This window comes from Cebus imitator, unplaced genomic scaffold (assembly GCF_001604975.1).
Source record: "Cebus imitator isolate Cc_AM_T3 unplaced genomic scaffold, Cebus_imitator-1.0 Scaffold139, whole genome shotgun sequence".
Classification (NCBI taxonomy): Eukaryota; Metazoa; Chordata; class Mammalia; order Primates; family Cebidae; genus Cebus; species Cebus imitator.
Genome location: NW_016107454.1, coordinates 893,476 through 908,797, shown reverse-complemented (window position 1 = coordinate 908,797; position 15,322 = coordinate 893,476). Strand labels below are relative to the sequence as shown.

The 15,322-nt window shown below is 48.6% G+C and overlaps 1 protein-coding gene across 1 annotated transcript in view; it reads right to left on the bottom strand.

Moving 5' to 3' along the window:
• Positions 1 to 15,322, bottom strand: part of DCDC2C (doublecortin domain containing 2C) — a 149,744-nt gene that overhangs the window by 97,794 nt on the left and 36,628 nt on the right. The window lies entirely within an intron of this gene.

Below are 15,322 nucleotides of genomic sequence, written 5' to 3'. Positions count from 1 at the left end.
CATGTACCGATGGGATGAAGCCATCTGGGCAGGAGGATTCTGTGCAAAAAGCTGGAACCCAGGTGGGAGGGGAGCTGACAGCCACTGAGGGTGAGGCGCAGACACAGCTGTGAATGAGCAGGACGGGGCGGTTTCCAAAGAGCCTTGAATTCTGGGGAGGGGCATTTATCGTTAATTTCGTCAGAGTGAAGATTTCCAAGGAAGAGTGGATAAAGGCTGTGTTTTAGCGCTAGTGAGCGGGCAGCTGTGGCCAGGACGTGACTGAGGAAGGATTGCCCCCGTGGGAGGAGACTCAGAGCTACCACAATAGCCTGAGAGGAAGGAACAAATTAGGGCAGGAAGAGTAGGAGCAGAAGAGAAGAAACGCAGGGGACATGGAAAGGAAGCATCTACGGAACCTATCCCTCGCAGAGCTAGGCATCAGAGCTGCCAGGAAGGCCAGCTGCAGAGTGCTGGGCCCCACCCACTGCAGGGCTCCCGGCTCAGGAAGCCTGGGAGAAGGCCTGTGCAGGGCGTTTCTAACGAGCTTCTGGCTGACGCTGCTGCTTCTGCTGCTTCTGCTGCTTCTGAACCCTGTCCCGAGAGCTGCTGCAGAGACGACCCTGGAGAAAACGCAAGAGGCATCAAGACAGGAGACTGGGAGAGGCATGGCGGAGCAGCACGTGGGGAGCCGGCCAGCTGGAGCAGAGGCTTCCACAGGACACCCAGCGCTTGGAATTCTGTTCTCCTCCGCCAGGGCCCAGGGACAGTCAGTCCCCTCTGGTGGACTTGGACAGCTGGTGCCAGCATCCCCAGGAGTAAGTCAGGAACATGCAGAAGCCTGGCCAGGGAACGGGGCACTGACGGTGGTCCTAAGGAGAAGGTGTCCTCCCAGCGACTGCTCTCGGGGCCAAACAGCAAGGCTCTGAAGGGTGGGAACAGACGGACCAAGAATTCACACGTGAATATAAAAAATGCCATCAAAGAGGTGGCAGATATTCCCAGGATGAATAAGAATATGAAACCATAAAACAGAAGCAAGTAGAAATACTGAGGTGAAACTCAAGTCCTGGAAAGAAAGATCACGATGGGGTGGATCAGAGAATGTGGACGTGGACGAGGCGCTAGCTGCTGTCTGGAGGTGAAATTGAGGAACGCACTTAGAGGAAAGCAGGGACGAGGAGACAGGATCTGCAAAGGAAGAGCTGAGAGACCAGGGTGAGTAGCCGTGCCAACACAGCCGATAAGAATCCCAAAAGGAAGTTATAGTAAAAGTGCAAGGAGAAAATATGTGTAGAAATCATGAATATTAATTTCCTGGAATTGAGGAAAGAGGATAGCTGCAGGTGAAAGAGTCCACAGATGTCAAAGAATGGAAACTACAGGAAAACTCGCCGGCAGATACCTGGGTGTGACACCTGAGGTCACAGACAGCATCCTAAAGGTACTGGGACAGAAGACCCAGCTGCATCGCCCGGCAGGACAGGACTGACTGGGGCCTTTCAGCAGCAGCACAGACAGGAGAGACACTGATATTTTCAAAATCTAGAAGAAAAGAACATTAAAGCCAGCCAGACCCTCACGTAAACAGAAGGGACGAGATAAAAATGTCCTCAGGCTTACAAGGCCTCAGGAGATTGGCCAGAGACCCACGCCAAGAACATTTTTAAAGGACGTGGTTAAATAAAAGGTACAGCAAATCCAGGAGTCGCTATGAGAATGATGTGAAGTAAAGGTGACCAAACACAAGGTCAATTTGTATTATCCTTTTTTGTTTTTTTGAGACGGAGTCTCGTTCTGTCGCCAGGCTGGAGTGCAGTGGCGCGATCTCAGCTCACTGCAACCTCCACCTCCCAAGTTCAATTCTCCTGCCTCAGCCTCCAAAGTAGCCAGGACTGCAGGCAGATACCCCACACCCACACCACCACGCCCAGCTAATTTTTTTATTTTTAGTAGAGACGGCATTTCACCATGCTGGCCAAGATGGTCTCCATCTCTCAACCTTGTGATCCGCCTGCCTCAGCCTCCCAAAGTGCTGGGACTACAGGCGTGAGCCACCACGCCTGGCCTGTGTTGTCTTTTTTTAAAAAGCTAAGATCAAACAAAACATGTTCCTTATAGCCCAAAATTCCAATTCTCGATCATAGCCATGCAATAGGAGCTGCCGAGGGGAGACCAAGGGACATAAAAATGAGCTCATGTTCTTGGCTGGGGAGGGGGAAGACGCAGAAATCAATCAGCCCAGAATCACCAAGGCTTAGCGACTGGCAGGGGAGAAGGTGTGTGCAGCGTCCAGTGTGGGTCCAGGGATTCCGAGCCCTGAGCAGAATGCTGGAGACAAGGAGTGGGGCTGGTGGCTTGGGTGGAGGGAGGTGGAAGGGAAAATGAGCTGTCAGCAGCGAAGTAACTATGAAAAATGTGCCTGAAAAAGCTAAACTTGAATGTCTCCTCATAAACCAAAAGCGTGGCAGGCTTTCCTTCCAGCAGCAGGTGACTTGCAGGAATGAAGCTAGCTGTCTTTATGTTCATTTGTTTGCTTTTAGATAGCCGTGTTCTTTTCATTCAAGGATGGAAAAATAGATACTAAAGAACAGGACTCTGGATGGCTCCACGCAGGATTCAGGAGGTGCCCCCTAAATGGGGACAGAGCCATGCCACCGGTTTAAACCCTACGGGGCCAGCAGGACACCTGGCTGCCCACACGCTGGAGGAACACACAGCTCAGGCACGTTCCCCTCAGACTCTTCCCTAAACTCATCTCAGCCTCATTTTCTTCTAAGAGAGGTACAAAATCTACTCCCAGGGTGAAGGGTAAGTAGAAGTTCCTTGGTGGGATAAGACAGAAAGGAAGTCACAGACAGAAAAATGACACATGCATCCACGCACAAATGTGAGCCTGTATGATATGTTCAGATGACACCTATGCAGACATAGAAATGTGGGCCAGGACATCACATCCAGAGAACCGCAGCTCTTGCTGAAGTGTGAGTCTCGTGCAAATGAAGAACAAGAATACAGACAACAACTGAGATCATGCACGTAAATGACAGTGTTTTGCAACATAAAATGCTAAACCCTAGGGATTTCTATTGTTACCTGTATCAGAAAATGTAAGGACTAAATCAAAGAGCCGTTTGCAACATTGTTTTGCAAACTGAAAACATTACAAAAATGTCAATTATTAAGTGATTTTTAATGAACCTTAAAGACTGGGGATATGGTAGAAAATGTAAATATCTCTAAATTAAATATCCTTTACCAATAAACAGCCAATTTGGCTGTTTTCCCAAAATAAAGGTACAGTCTGTCTTACAGGAATTTTTAAATATTTGTGTTTAATGAGATTCCTTTTTAAGACCATGTAGCAATTAAAAGATAGATCTGATTTTCAGCTAAGGTTTCAGAATCTCTGCATGCACAGTCTCATTGGGCACCCTGAATCCTGGCCTCCAAGTCTATGGGTCCCAGCCGTTAGTTCAGCTAGTTCCCCCACTATTAAGGGACTAAAAAGCAGAGACGTATCAGACAGGGTCCCAAACTTTAAGGAGCTTAGAATGTGGAAGAGGAGAGACGACAAGTCCACAAATAACCATGTCCAAGGTTGATGGGCTATTGACCAGGACTCAGTCTTCAGGCCTCTCCTCCAACACCAACTCCATCCCACCCAGTGCCACAACCGTCATAGCATCCATGACACCCAGATTGTGTGTCTGTTTCTCCAACCTGACCTCTTCCCTGACTTCACACTCACATATCCAGCCTGGCGCATCTCCACTCTGATGTCCAATATGCCTCGCAAACAGGGGGCATCCAAAATTTAATTCATAACTCCCCAAAACCTGTTCCTCCTCCCACCTCCCCCTTAGGAATGGTACCAACAGTGTCCCAGCTGCTCTGATCAGACGGCTGGGAGTCTTCCTCCCCTTCTTCCTCCTCTCCCCTCCCGCATTGCCTCCCCCCCAACCCCACCCCCGCACCCCATCTCTCACTCACTCCTACATGAAGAGGTTGATCAGCAAGCCCCGTAGCATACAGAAACATAGCCAGAACCTGCCTGCCTTGGCCCCAGCTGCTGTGGTCTCCCCTGGATCACCTGCAGGCGCCTCCAGGCAAGTCCCCCATCCCACCCCATAGTCAGGTGATGACACTCCGTGCTCAGAACCTGCCAATAGATTCACACCACACTCGAAACCCAAGCTTCTCAGTGAGGTCTACAAGCCAGCCTTCACTTCCAGGATCAGCAGCTCCCACCCACCCTCCTTCCCTAGGCACTGCCCTGCCACTGGTGGCTTCCAGCCACAGAGCCTGTGCAGCTGAGGGTCCTTCTAATGGAGATGATCTCCACCCAGATCACGATGTGTTTTACTTCTTTGTGCCATTCAGATGTGTTCTCAAATGTTGCCTCGTCAGAGAAGCCCACCCTGACCAGCCCCGTCACTCACCCCAGGCCCTGCCCTGCTTCATTCCTCTCTGTGTCCCCCCTTGCATGGCATATCTCAGGGGTCTGCTCCTGAGCGTGAATCTGTTGTCTCTCCACCAGACAAGAACCACCCTGCGAGGACCATGTGTTGAGAAACATTAAGTTGACCCTGCCCCCATGGCTCGTCTGCGGAGGATACCTTTTAGTTTGTAATTAGTGGTAGGTGGGTTACAGCTGCCTACTTGGGATATTCTTGAGTTATGAGTAAATGTAGAGCACCTGTGTATTAATAAGAATCACCTGTCTAAGAGCAAATAACTACGCGGATGAGAAAATGCTTGGGGCCTTCAGCCTGGAAAAGCTGTCAGCCTCTCAGCTGGCAGGCTGTTGGTCCCCGGATAGATCCACTCTGCTGTTCTATCTGGGTGTCTCCCTCTCAATACCTTCAGCGCCACCTGGGTGGGGGGTCTCCCGACCAAGCTGGTACTCGTTAAGTGGAGCCTAAGTGTGGGTACTTGAACCTACGATGAAGGGTTGCCTGAGCAATGGAGAAAGAGATGAAGCTGAAGGTGTCTCAGGAATGTTTGAAAAGAATCTCCTAGGTGAGTCAGGGGAAGCCAGGAAGGCGCCCAGGGGAAGGCACCCAGGGGAAGACTCCCAGGTGAGATAGGGAGAACCCGAAGGTACTATTGGAAAAAATCCCCAGGGTAAATTGGGGAGCTCGGGAGGAGCCCGGGGAGACTCGCAGGTGAGTTAGGGAGAACTCGGAAGTAGACTGAGAACATTTGAAAAAATTCTCTCAGGGTGGCAGCTGGGGGAGCTCGGCCATATTGGGGTAACATGGGACAAAGAGCAAGCAAACACAGGGCTTATTTGGTGTGGTTAGGGTTTTGGTGCGTTCTGCCCTGGAGCTGTTTCAGACAGACGATGAGGAAAAGGATTCAGGAAAAGGCTCAGGAGAGGAGGAATGTGATGAAGTACGTAGAGAAATTATAGAGGAAAAGGGTGAAAAGTCAAATGAGGAAAAGGTGTGCACGTCAGCGTCCCCTCAGTATCTTGTAGAAAGATGACCAGATCCTCCTGATATTTCTACTTCTGCTTCTGCTGGCATGTGTATTCCTAGAGCTACGGTAACCAGTGCAGGCGTTTGTACTCCTAGAATTACGGTAACAGGTTGCATCCAAGCCAGAAATCAAGTGAGAAAAGAGGGAGATTTAAAGGCATGGCAGTTTCCAGTTTTTGTACATCCTCAAGATCAGCAGGGGCAAGTGCGGGTTGCTTTTGAACCCTTTCTCTTGAAATTGCTGAAGGAGTTTGGACAGGCCATCAGCCAGTATGGACCTGAGTCTCCACGTGTGCTGGGATTGTTAGAAAATGTGCCCACTACTTACCAGCTGATTCCAACAGCCTGGGATACTTTAACCTGAACTTGTTTATAAAAAAAACAAGGCCTTTACCATCTTTGAAACAAAAGGGTACTGAGCCTGGAGTGTGTCCCAGATGGAGAAAAGGAAAGCATTGGGTAAATCAGTGTCGTTCAAGATTTGACAAGGAAGGAAATCTGATTTCAGGAGAGGAGTTGAGGGGCCCGCCTCAGGCCTGATCCAAACTGGGGCCTGTGCAGTATGAACTGTTCCCTTATCCCTACACAATGCTTGTTCCCTGCCACAGCTGGGAGCGCAGCAGATTTATGCAGTTCTCAAAGAGTAAGCATTTTACTGGGAGAGCCACTGCATAAATATCTACAGGAGTTTGTGGCCCTTCATTTCTAGGGAAATCTAGTCTTACTGTTCAAGGGGTCAGCTTTATACAGGAGTTACTGATGCTGACTTTATAGGGGAAATTCAGATTGTAGTGTCCTCTGTTCCCTGGAGTGCTGAGCCTGGGGAAGCCATAGCACATTTGGAGGCATAAACAAGACGGAGCAGCATATTGGGTAAATCAAATTACTGACATCCTACATGTGAGATTATGATACAAGGAAAGAAATTTAAAGGATTTGTAGGTACTGGAGCAGATGTTTCTATTTCTTTCCTACATTGGCCACTTTCTTGGCCCGTGGAAAATGTTCAGTTTTATGTGCTTGGAGTTTGGCAGGCCTCTGAAGTGTACCAAAGTAGTCGCATTTTCACCTGAGAGGGGCCTGAGGGACAGCTTGGAACTATGCGTCCTGTAACAATGCAAATCCTTGTTGACTTGTGGGGAAGAGATGTGTTACAGCAACGGGAGCTCAGGTTCTAATACCTGAACAATCACAGAGCACCCCAGGCCACCAAGTGATGCAGGATAAGGGCTGTGTGCCTGGGATGGGCCTGGAATAAAATTTGCAGAGCCCGAAGGAATTTTCAGAAGTTAAAGGGCAAAACTCTTGCCAGAACTTAGGATATTGTTTTTGATGGCAGCCATTGTTAAACCTCCAGAGCCTATCGCCTTGAAACAGATGACAAACAAACCCATATGGACAGAGCCATGGCCGCCAAAGAAAAACTGGAGGCTTTAGAAAATTTAGTTATTGAGCAACACCTGAATAAACAATCCAAGGAAGAAACTGTAAGGCAATCAATCTGGTGGCAAGATCCACTCACAAAGAATCGGGAAAGGGGTAATAACCTGGGGGGAGAGGATTTTACTGTATTTCTACAGGTCCAAGTCAACAACCGGTGTGGGTACCATCCAGAATTTTTTTTTTTTTTTTTGAGATAGGGTTTCACCATGTTGGTCAGGCTGGTCTCAAACTCCTGACCTCGTGATCCACCTGCCTCAGCCTCCCAAAGTGCTGTGATTACAGGCATGAGCCACCGCACCCAGCCAACCATCCAGAATTTTTAAAGTCATACTATGAGCCAGATACCAAAAAAGACTTGCAGCGGACCCCCCAGTTGCAGAGATGGTGAGACTAACATTGAGGTGGAGTACCGTTCCCACAAGGAGAACACGCCAAATGTCACCACTGACTTGGGGTCAAACTGGGAGACTTTCACAAACAGTGGAGGAAAACCTGAAGAAAGCAGGACAGCCTATTACGGTAATCATGATGATGGTTATCACGAAGTGGTATTTCTGGAGTTAAGATAGAAGAAAAAGAAAGTTTCACACATTGGGCATATATTGTTTTCTTCCTTTCATGATCTCCGGCCTTAGTATTTTCTGTAATAATTTGGGAAATAAAGTAAAAGTGTTTTGGCCATCAAAACCTGAATACCAATAAAGAATGGTCCCCTAAGTTAAGAACATTAATCTGGAGAGATTATGTAAATAAATCCTATGGAATTATTGATTATTGGTCCCCTAAGGGGATACTTAGCATTGATTGCACCCATCAGCCTCTTATAGTAACACAGAATTCAGATGGCAGATAAAGAACTACAAGTTATTTAGGATTTATACAGAGATCAACAACTCTATTGTCTGGAGAGATGGGGAACTAGTAGGACCACGACCAAAAATAGTATGGCCGATGATAAGAGCTGAATAAAAAGAACTTTGAAAAATACCTATGACCCTAAAACCAGTAAAAGTCTGGGAAGGAAAATATAGAGAATCAGAAGTTTGCAAGAAATAAAAGCTCTTTAGATTCAGAGCTGTGTTAACCACCCGACTTCATGTCTTTTGGCGGTAGGAGAGTTACAGATTAGCCTTGGTAACTGTAAAAAAATGAGACTGAACATAATCGGAACAGAATAAAACAGCACCTGGAAACGTCTTTAGGAAGTAAGCAAGGAGGAGGGACTCAGAAGACTCTCAGCTCCTTTCCAGCAGGAAGCAGTTACAGAAGAATGACCTCTGCCCTATTTCCTAAAAGATTTCTGGGTCCCGACTCCTTAAGGAAGAAATGTAAGAGTAGGCAGTCAGGCTCCGAGGTGCTTGAGGGAGCTGCTGATGGACTGGCAGCCCGAAAATTGGATGAAAACACCTGGAGGATCTATGATTGCTGTTGTGATTATATTATTGATCTGTTTTCTCTTTGCGTAGTTTGCAGGTGCAAATCCAGAATCCTCCAAGAAATGGTTCGCCAAGATAGAGCTGTGCTTGCTTACCTAGCTTCGTCAAAACGAAGAAGGGAGAAGATGTTGAGAAGCATTAAGTGGACCCTGCCCCCGTGGCTCCTCTGTGGAGGAGACATTTTAGTTTGTAATTAGTGGTGGGCAGGTAGCAGCTGCCTACTTGGGATATTCTTGACTTATGAGTAAATGTAGAGCACCTGTGTATCAAGAATCACCTGTCTAAGGGCAAACACGTGGATGAGAATCTGCTCGGGGCCTTCTCCCTGGAGAGCTGTCAGCCCCAGAGGCTCTCAGGCTGTTGGTCCCCCGGATGGATCCACTCTGTTGTGCTATCTGCGTGTCTGCCTCTCAAATACCTTCAGGTCGTCCGGATGGAGGTCTCCTGGCTCAGATGGTTCTCGGCAACCATGCTCACCCCATTCCCCTAGAGCTTAGAGGGAAACCCCTCAAGCTCTCAATAAATATTAGTTGAATCAACAAATAAAGGTTTGGTATGTTGTGAAGCAAAAGACATCACTTCTCCTTCAAGATGGGCGAGATCAGGCCACACTCAACGTGTCCAGCGTGTATGCTGCACACTGGTATATTGCACCCAAGCTGGTATTCAGCTACTCCCTGGGCCAGGACACACTATGCTGAGCCAGAAGTGACATCAACTGGGCAAGCAGCTGCCACGAACAGTGGTGGCCAGGCTGCTCCGTGGCAATGTCCCACTACGCCTCCCTCAGACCTTTCACTGCCTTTGGGGTGGGCACCTCTCTCTTTCCTATCAGGTTAATCAAGATCAGCAAACTCAAGTTCATGGGTCACCAGTCTCTCCAAAATGAGTGCCACCTAAATCATGGATGCTGATGTTCAAAACACACTGGTGGATAAGGGACAGCTGTGCCCACAATGTGGAGCAGCATGACTGACACTGGACCCTGTACAGAAACTGAGGTGGGAAGCCCCGGCCTCAGAGGGGACAGCGCCAGCTCACAGGTGTGGGCCATAGGAAAGCACATGTGTGCTGTGTGTGTGTGTGTGTCCCACCCTGGCATTCATTAGCTCTTAAAACATTGTAAAACTCTGCATATTGCCACTAAGGCCATCTGTCACCTGCTGCAGCCCTGGGTTTTTACGCATATCTCCCAGCATTTTCTAAAGCCCAGGGTTCACTACAGCCAGGCCATGGTCCACTCAGTCCCCCCACCCAGAACGTCTCCCTTACTTCCACTATCCAGTTCTCCAGAACGCAGGATCCGCCGCCTCCTTCTACTCCCAGCCACGTGGGCCTTCTGCTCCGAGACTCCCACGGAGCTCGAGGCCCTCCCGTCTCACTGCCCGGCCCCAGCACGGCCTCCTACTGCAACATAACTGTTTCCCTTAGCGGATCTGTCTCCCAGCAAGCTGCGCGGCTCTGAGTGTCGCAGAATACGTTCTTCCAGGTGTTTTGTTTACCACCTCCCAGCTCCTAGAATAGCGTTTGGTGCAGAGCATATACTCGACAGCAGGAAACTGAAAACGGACAGTGGAGATCATTCCACTGTAGAGTCTCAGAGAAATTCACAAGCATAGCTCATCACCTATTCCTTCCAGCAGGAGCCAAGGACAGAATTTTCAGAATTGTTGACCTCGGGCAACTTGCCCTCTTTCACCCTCCATGTCCCCCACTCCATGCTAAGCATCATTCCTGTCTCAGAGTGGGCCCTGTGGTTCCCATCCTCTTCTGCTTTCCCTGCCAGGGCCTGGCCTAGGATGAGGCACAAGAGCCCGCAGGGTGCCGATGTGAGAAGGCACCCTCCTGCCCCGACTACTGCACTTCCGCCAGTTCTTGGAGCACACGTCTCTTCTGGGAGGTCTCCTAGACGGGGCTCCCCTGGAGCTGTGCTCCTTCTCACGAACACGCTCCCTCACCATGACTGCTCACCTGACGCCTTTCCTCTCTGCTGGGCTGCAGTGGGGCTGAGGGCCGAGTCTGCTCTGCCCACGGCTGCATCCCCGGCACTCAGCCAACAGCCGCTACGAGCACCTTTTCTAACCGAGATCAGCAATCATCTTGCACAGAGACCCACAGAATTCCACTCAGTATTTCTCTGGGCTACTTGGATGCATCATGCTAAAAATTCAAACTATCCAATGAATCAAGGAATTTTAATACTACTAAGAATAATTAGCCTGGACAACACAGCAAGACCTCATCTCTATAAAAAAAATAGCCATGAGTGGTGACTTACATCTGTAGACCCAGCTACTCAGGAGGCTGAGGTGAGAGGATCCTCTGAGCCCAGGAGGTCAAGGCTGCAGTGAGCTGTGATCGAGCCACTGCACTGAGCCTGGGTGACAGAGTCTTAAAAAAAGAACTGGCTTTGTTTCTAACCCACACAAGGAAAAGGTGTGATGGAAATCTCAGCTGAATCATATTAGCATTATCTAAAGAATGATAAATACAGAGAAATACTAATAATTTCTCAAATGCGTGAGAAGCAGTAGCCGCAGTTCCCATTCAACAGTAGCACACACACGGACTTTTTAAATTCTGCAGCGTGCATATCACATTACTCCTTAAAGCTTAGTATTTGTACTTTCTAAGCATTTCTTTCATTTCTGAGCTCTGCACTTTTTCTAAACCCAACCATAAAAAACTAATTTAAGTCCAGGGAAAAAAAATAAATTAGCTTATTGATCTAATGTCCTTTTTTCCCTTTAAATATTCTATTCCCTTGCTCACTTCTACCATATAAGAATTTTCTCTCCTACTTTCACTGCTATCATTCTATATGTGGCACTAAAGATTTATTCCAAGGCCAGGCACAGTGTCTCATGCCTGTAATCCAAGCACTTTGGGACACCGAGACAGATCACCTGAGATCAGGAGTTCGAGAGCAGCCTGGCCAACATGGCAAAAACCCATCTCTACTAAAAATACAAAAATTAGCCAGGCATAGTGGTGGGTGCCTGTAATCCCAGCTACTCTGGAGGCTGAGGCAGGAGAATTGCTTAAGCCCAGGAGGTGGAGGTTGCAGTGAGCTGAGATTGCACCACTGCCCTCCAACCTGGGCAGCAACAGACCAAGTCTCAAAAAAAAATAAATAAATTTCTTCCACTATCATTTCTAGCTTCTCCCAGAAATATACATAGGTCTACCTGCTGCACACAGCTTTATTTCTTTGAGAATAATACGATCATATTTCTAGCTGCACTCTGGGGAATGGGGGTATTCCCGGTACTGATTTGTGCATAAGCATCTAACTTCCACCTGCCCCTCGCTGCTGCTACAAGATGACTCATAGCTCCACTGCTCTAAACGGCCCAACAGTTTACGCTCTACTCGAAAGTGTTCATCAGTTTTCATTGCTGGTTTCACAACTGGTAACTGTAAATCCCTCTTTGATGTTTTTAATCTACCCCCGAGGGAGTGAGCTGACAAAAGCATAAGGCAGGATTAAACGTTTCTGCTCTTCCACCACAGCGTCTACCATCAGGGACCAGGGCTGCCCACGGTGGGCTCCTCCTACCTCTCCCTGCCGTGCGGCATTTTCCCATTCCTCTGCCTGGAAGATCTTCATCTCCCCTGCGCCTTCCCAGCTCCCCCAAGGGCAGTCCTTCACACCTCATCATCGCCCAGAAGCATCCCCAGGTGGATGTCTCCACCTCGCCCCTGCAGCCTCGTGGCCTCCAAGTCTCCCACTCTCCTACTTCACCTTCTAATCTGCTACAACAGCTAGACCCTGGGCCTGAGGCCACCCAACTGGCTCTGGCTACCCATCCACACCAGCAACGACTCCACCTGCTGTGCCAGGAGCCCCCGCCCCTGCCTGACCCTCCCTGCTTTCACCCCATGCAACCACCCGTCTGCCTCCTCTCTCATCCTCAGCTCTGAGTGCCCGAGAGCACGCACAGCTACGGGTTGGTTCTGCTGCAAATCTTCAGTGCGGGGTCTAGCAGGGCCCTCACCCCTGCTCAGCAATCCTCCCTTCCATGTCCCTCCCACTGCCTCCATCCTCCTCTGTCCATTCACAAGACACAATACTTTCCCATTTTAGAGTCCATTAGGCATTAATTTGCCACCTTCCTTCCCACCTACCTCAAAGATTTCTGTGCTTGCGCCCATTGTCACCTCCACCCCTGCCTCGCAGGAAGGGTGGCTCCCCACCTTGCACAGCTTACACATCCACCCATCCTCCAGGTCACACCACCTTCCACCTGCTCAGGGCCTGGCTCCTGTGCCCCACTCTGTCCTCCACCTTCACCCTCTTCCCCTCCACTGGGACTTCACCCTCAGGAGAGAGGTGTGCTCAGGCCCCTCCTGTTCAGCAGTGACCACGTCTTTGCCCTGAACCCCTCAAGCTGCAACCTCACATCTCCTGCATCACCCCACTCTCCCCCCTCACAGCTACGTGGTCCCTATACTCCAATGCCTGCTTTCTCACCCCCCACTCAAGCCCGCCCACAGGACCTGGCTTCCATCTCAAAGAGCCCGTGGCCACCTGCTAAGTGCAGTCAGAGAGGACGTTCTAGGTCTCATCTCGCCGGCCTCAGCCATGGCGTTCCCTGGAAGCGGATCTGGCCCAGGCTTCCAGGCTGTGCCCTCCCGGGCCCCTCTGCCACCCCAGGTGCCCACCACCACACCCTGCCTCCGCTCCGGAGTCTGCAGCTCCTCTGCACACTCCTCCGTGGCTTCCCTTTCTCCCACTCCAAAGTCTACTCCCAAGAACTCCACCCCCAGCTGGTTCCCAGATCCAGGACAGGGAACAGGCAGAGTGCCAGGAGTCCATGTCACAGAAAACAAGGCAAAAAGAATTCAAAAAAAATCACATCTGGGCAAAGGCAGGATCAAGTGCCAAGTGGTCAGACAAGGCACCAACGGGCAGGGCCACATAGAGGTGGAAACCCGGTCCAGCATCAGGACCACGAGAGCGCGAACCCGAGGCCGAAGAGCTGCTGAGGAAAACAAAGCTCCCCTTATAGGATACCCAAAGCCTTGCCTGTGGGCAGAATAGGGGCATAAAAGCAACTGATCAGAGAAGGGTTCTTGTCTTTGTTTTAAATGACTTGACGTTTCTGCCTTCTTGTGAAAAATCTGACCACAACGGCCCCACATTCTCACAAGATGACCAGCGGCTAAGGCACCCAACCTGGCTTCTCCATGGGACCTCATCCACACACACAGCTCCACCAGCCACCGAGTTAACACATCCCTAGTCTAAAAGTCCGGCTTCCAGCTCCATTTGCAGCCCAGGACTCGGGGGTCCCACAGGCATGCGTTAGTTGATTCTTCAACTTGCTGTCAACACCCAAACCTGCTCCTCTGCAGGGCTCCTCACCTCAGAAAAGGACCCTCATTGGTGCAGTCGCTCTGGTATAATATTGGAGGAATACTAACTCTTCCAATCTATGAACATGGATGTCTTCCCATTTATTTGTGTCTTTTTCAAGTTCTTGCATCAGTGTTTCATAGTTTTCAGTGTAGAGAGCTTTCACTTGCTTGGTTAAATTTATTCCTAAGTATTTTACTCTTTTTGGTGTTTTGGTAAATGGGATTGTTCTCCTCATTTCTTTTCCAGACAGCTCATTGGGATTATGTGGGAACACAACTGATTTCTGTATGTTGGTTTAGTATCCTGCAACATTACTGAATTCTTTTATTCTAACAGTTTTTTGGTGCAGTCTCGGGTTTTCTATATATAAAATCATATCATCTGCAAACAGATTATTTGACTTCTTCCTTTCCAATGTGGATACCTTTTGTTTCTTTTTCTTGTCTGATTCCCCTTGCTGGGACTTCCAGCCTTATGCTGAATGTAAGTGGAACAAGCGGGCACATTTACCTTGTTCCTAATCTTAGAGGAAAAGCTTTCAGCTTTTTACCATTGAGTGTGATGTTAGCTGCAGGCTTATTTGGCTTTTATTATGTTGAGATACATTCTTTCTATACTAATGGCTGAGAGCTTTGATGGTGACAGGATGTTGAATTTTGTCCAGTGCCTTTTCTGCATCTATTGAGATGATCGTATGATTTCTTTCATTCTGTTAATAAAATGTAAAGTTAGGAGGTGTAAAGTTAGGTTGTTTGAGATCTTTCTTTTTCCTTAATATAAGGATTTTTTTTTTTGAGACAGTTTTGCTGGCTGGAGTGCAATGGTGCAATCTTGGCTCACTGCAACCTCCACCTCCCCAGTTCAAGTGAGTCTCCTGCATCAGCCTCCCGAGCAGCTGGGATTTCAGGCAACCACCACCACACTCAGCTAATTTTTTGTATTTTTAATAGAGACAGGTTTCACCATGTTGGCCAGGCTGGTCTTGAACTCCTGACCTCAGGTGATCCACCTACCTCAGCCTCCCAAAGTGCTGGGATTATAGGCATGAGCCACCATGCCTGGCCATTATGCACATTTTTCATTATAAAATTCACCTTAGAACTGTTCTTGCTGACTCCCATAAATTCTAGTATGTATTTCCATTTTTGTTGATCTCAAGATACTTTATTTCCCTTTTGATTTCTTCCTTGACCCAATGGTTGTTCAGGAGCGCACTGTGAAATTTCCACATATTTGTGAATTTTCCAATTTTCCTCCTATTACTGATTTCTAGTTTTGTATCATTATGGTCAGAAAAAATACTCGATACAATTTCAGTCTCACATTTGCTAAGACTTGGTTTGTGGCCTAATGGAGAAAGCTGTGTACACGAGAAGAATGTGTACTCTGCTGCTGGTGGCCAGAATGTTCAGAAGTCTATTAAGCCCATTGGGTTTCTATTGTTATTCAAGTCCACGGTTTCCTTATTGACTTTCTGTCTGGATGATGTATTTGTTGTTGAAAGTGGGGTACTGAAGTCGTCCCCTATGATTGTATTGCTGTCTACCTCTCCCTTCAGTTCTGGTAATACTGGCATATTATGTATTTAGGTGCTCCAGTGATGGTTGCATATATAATTG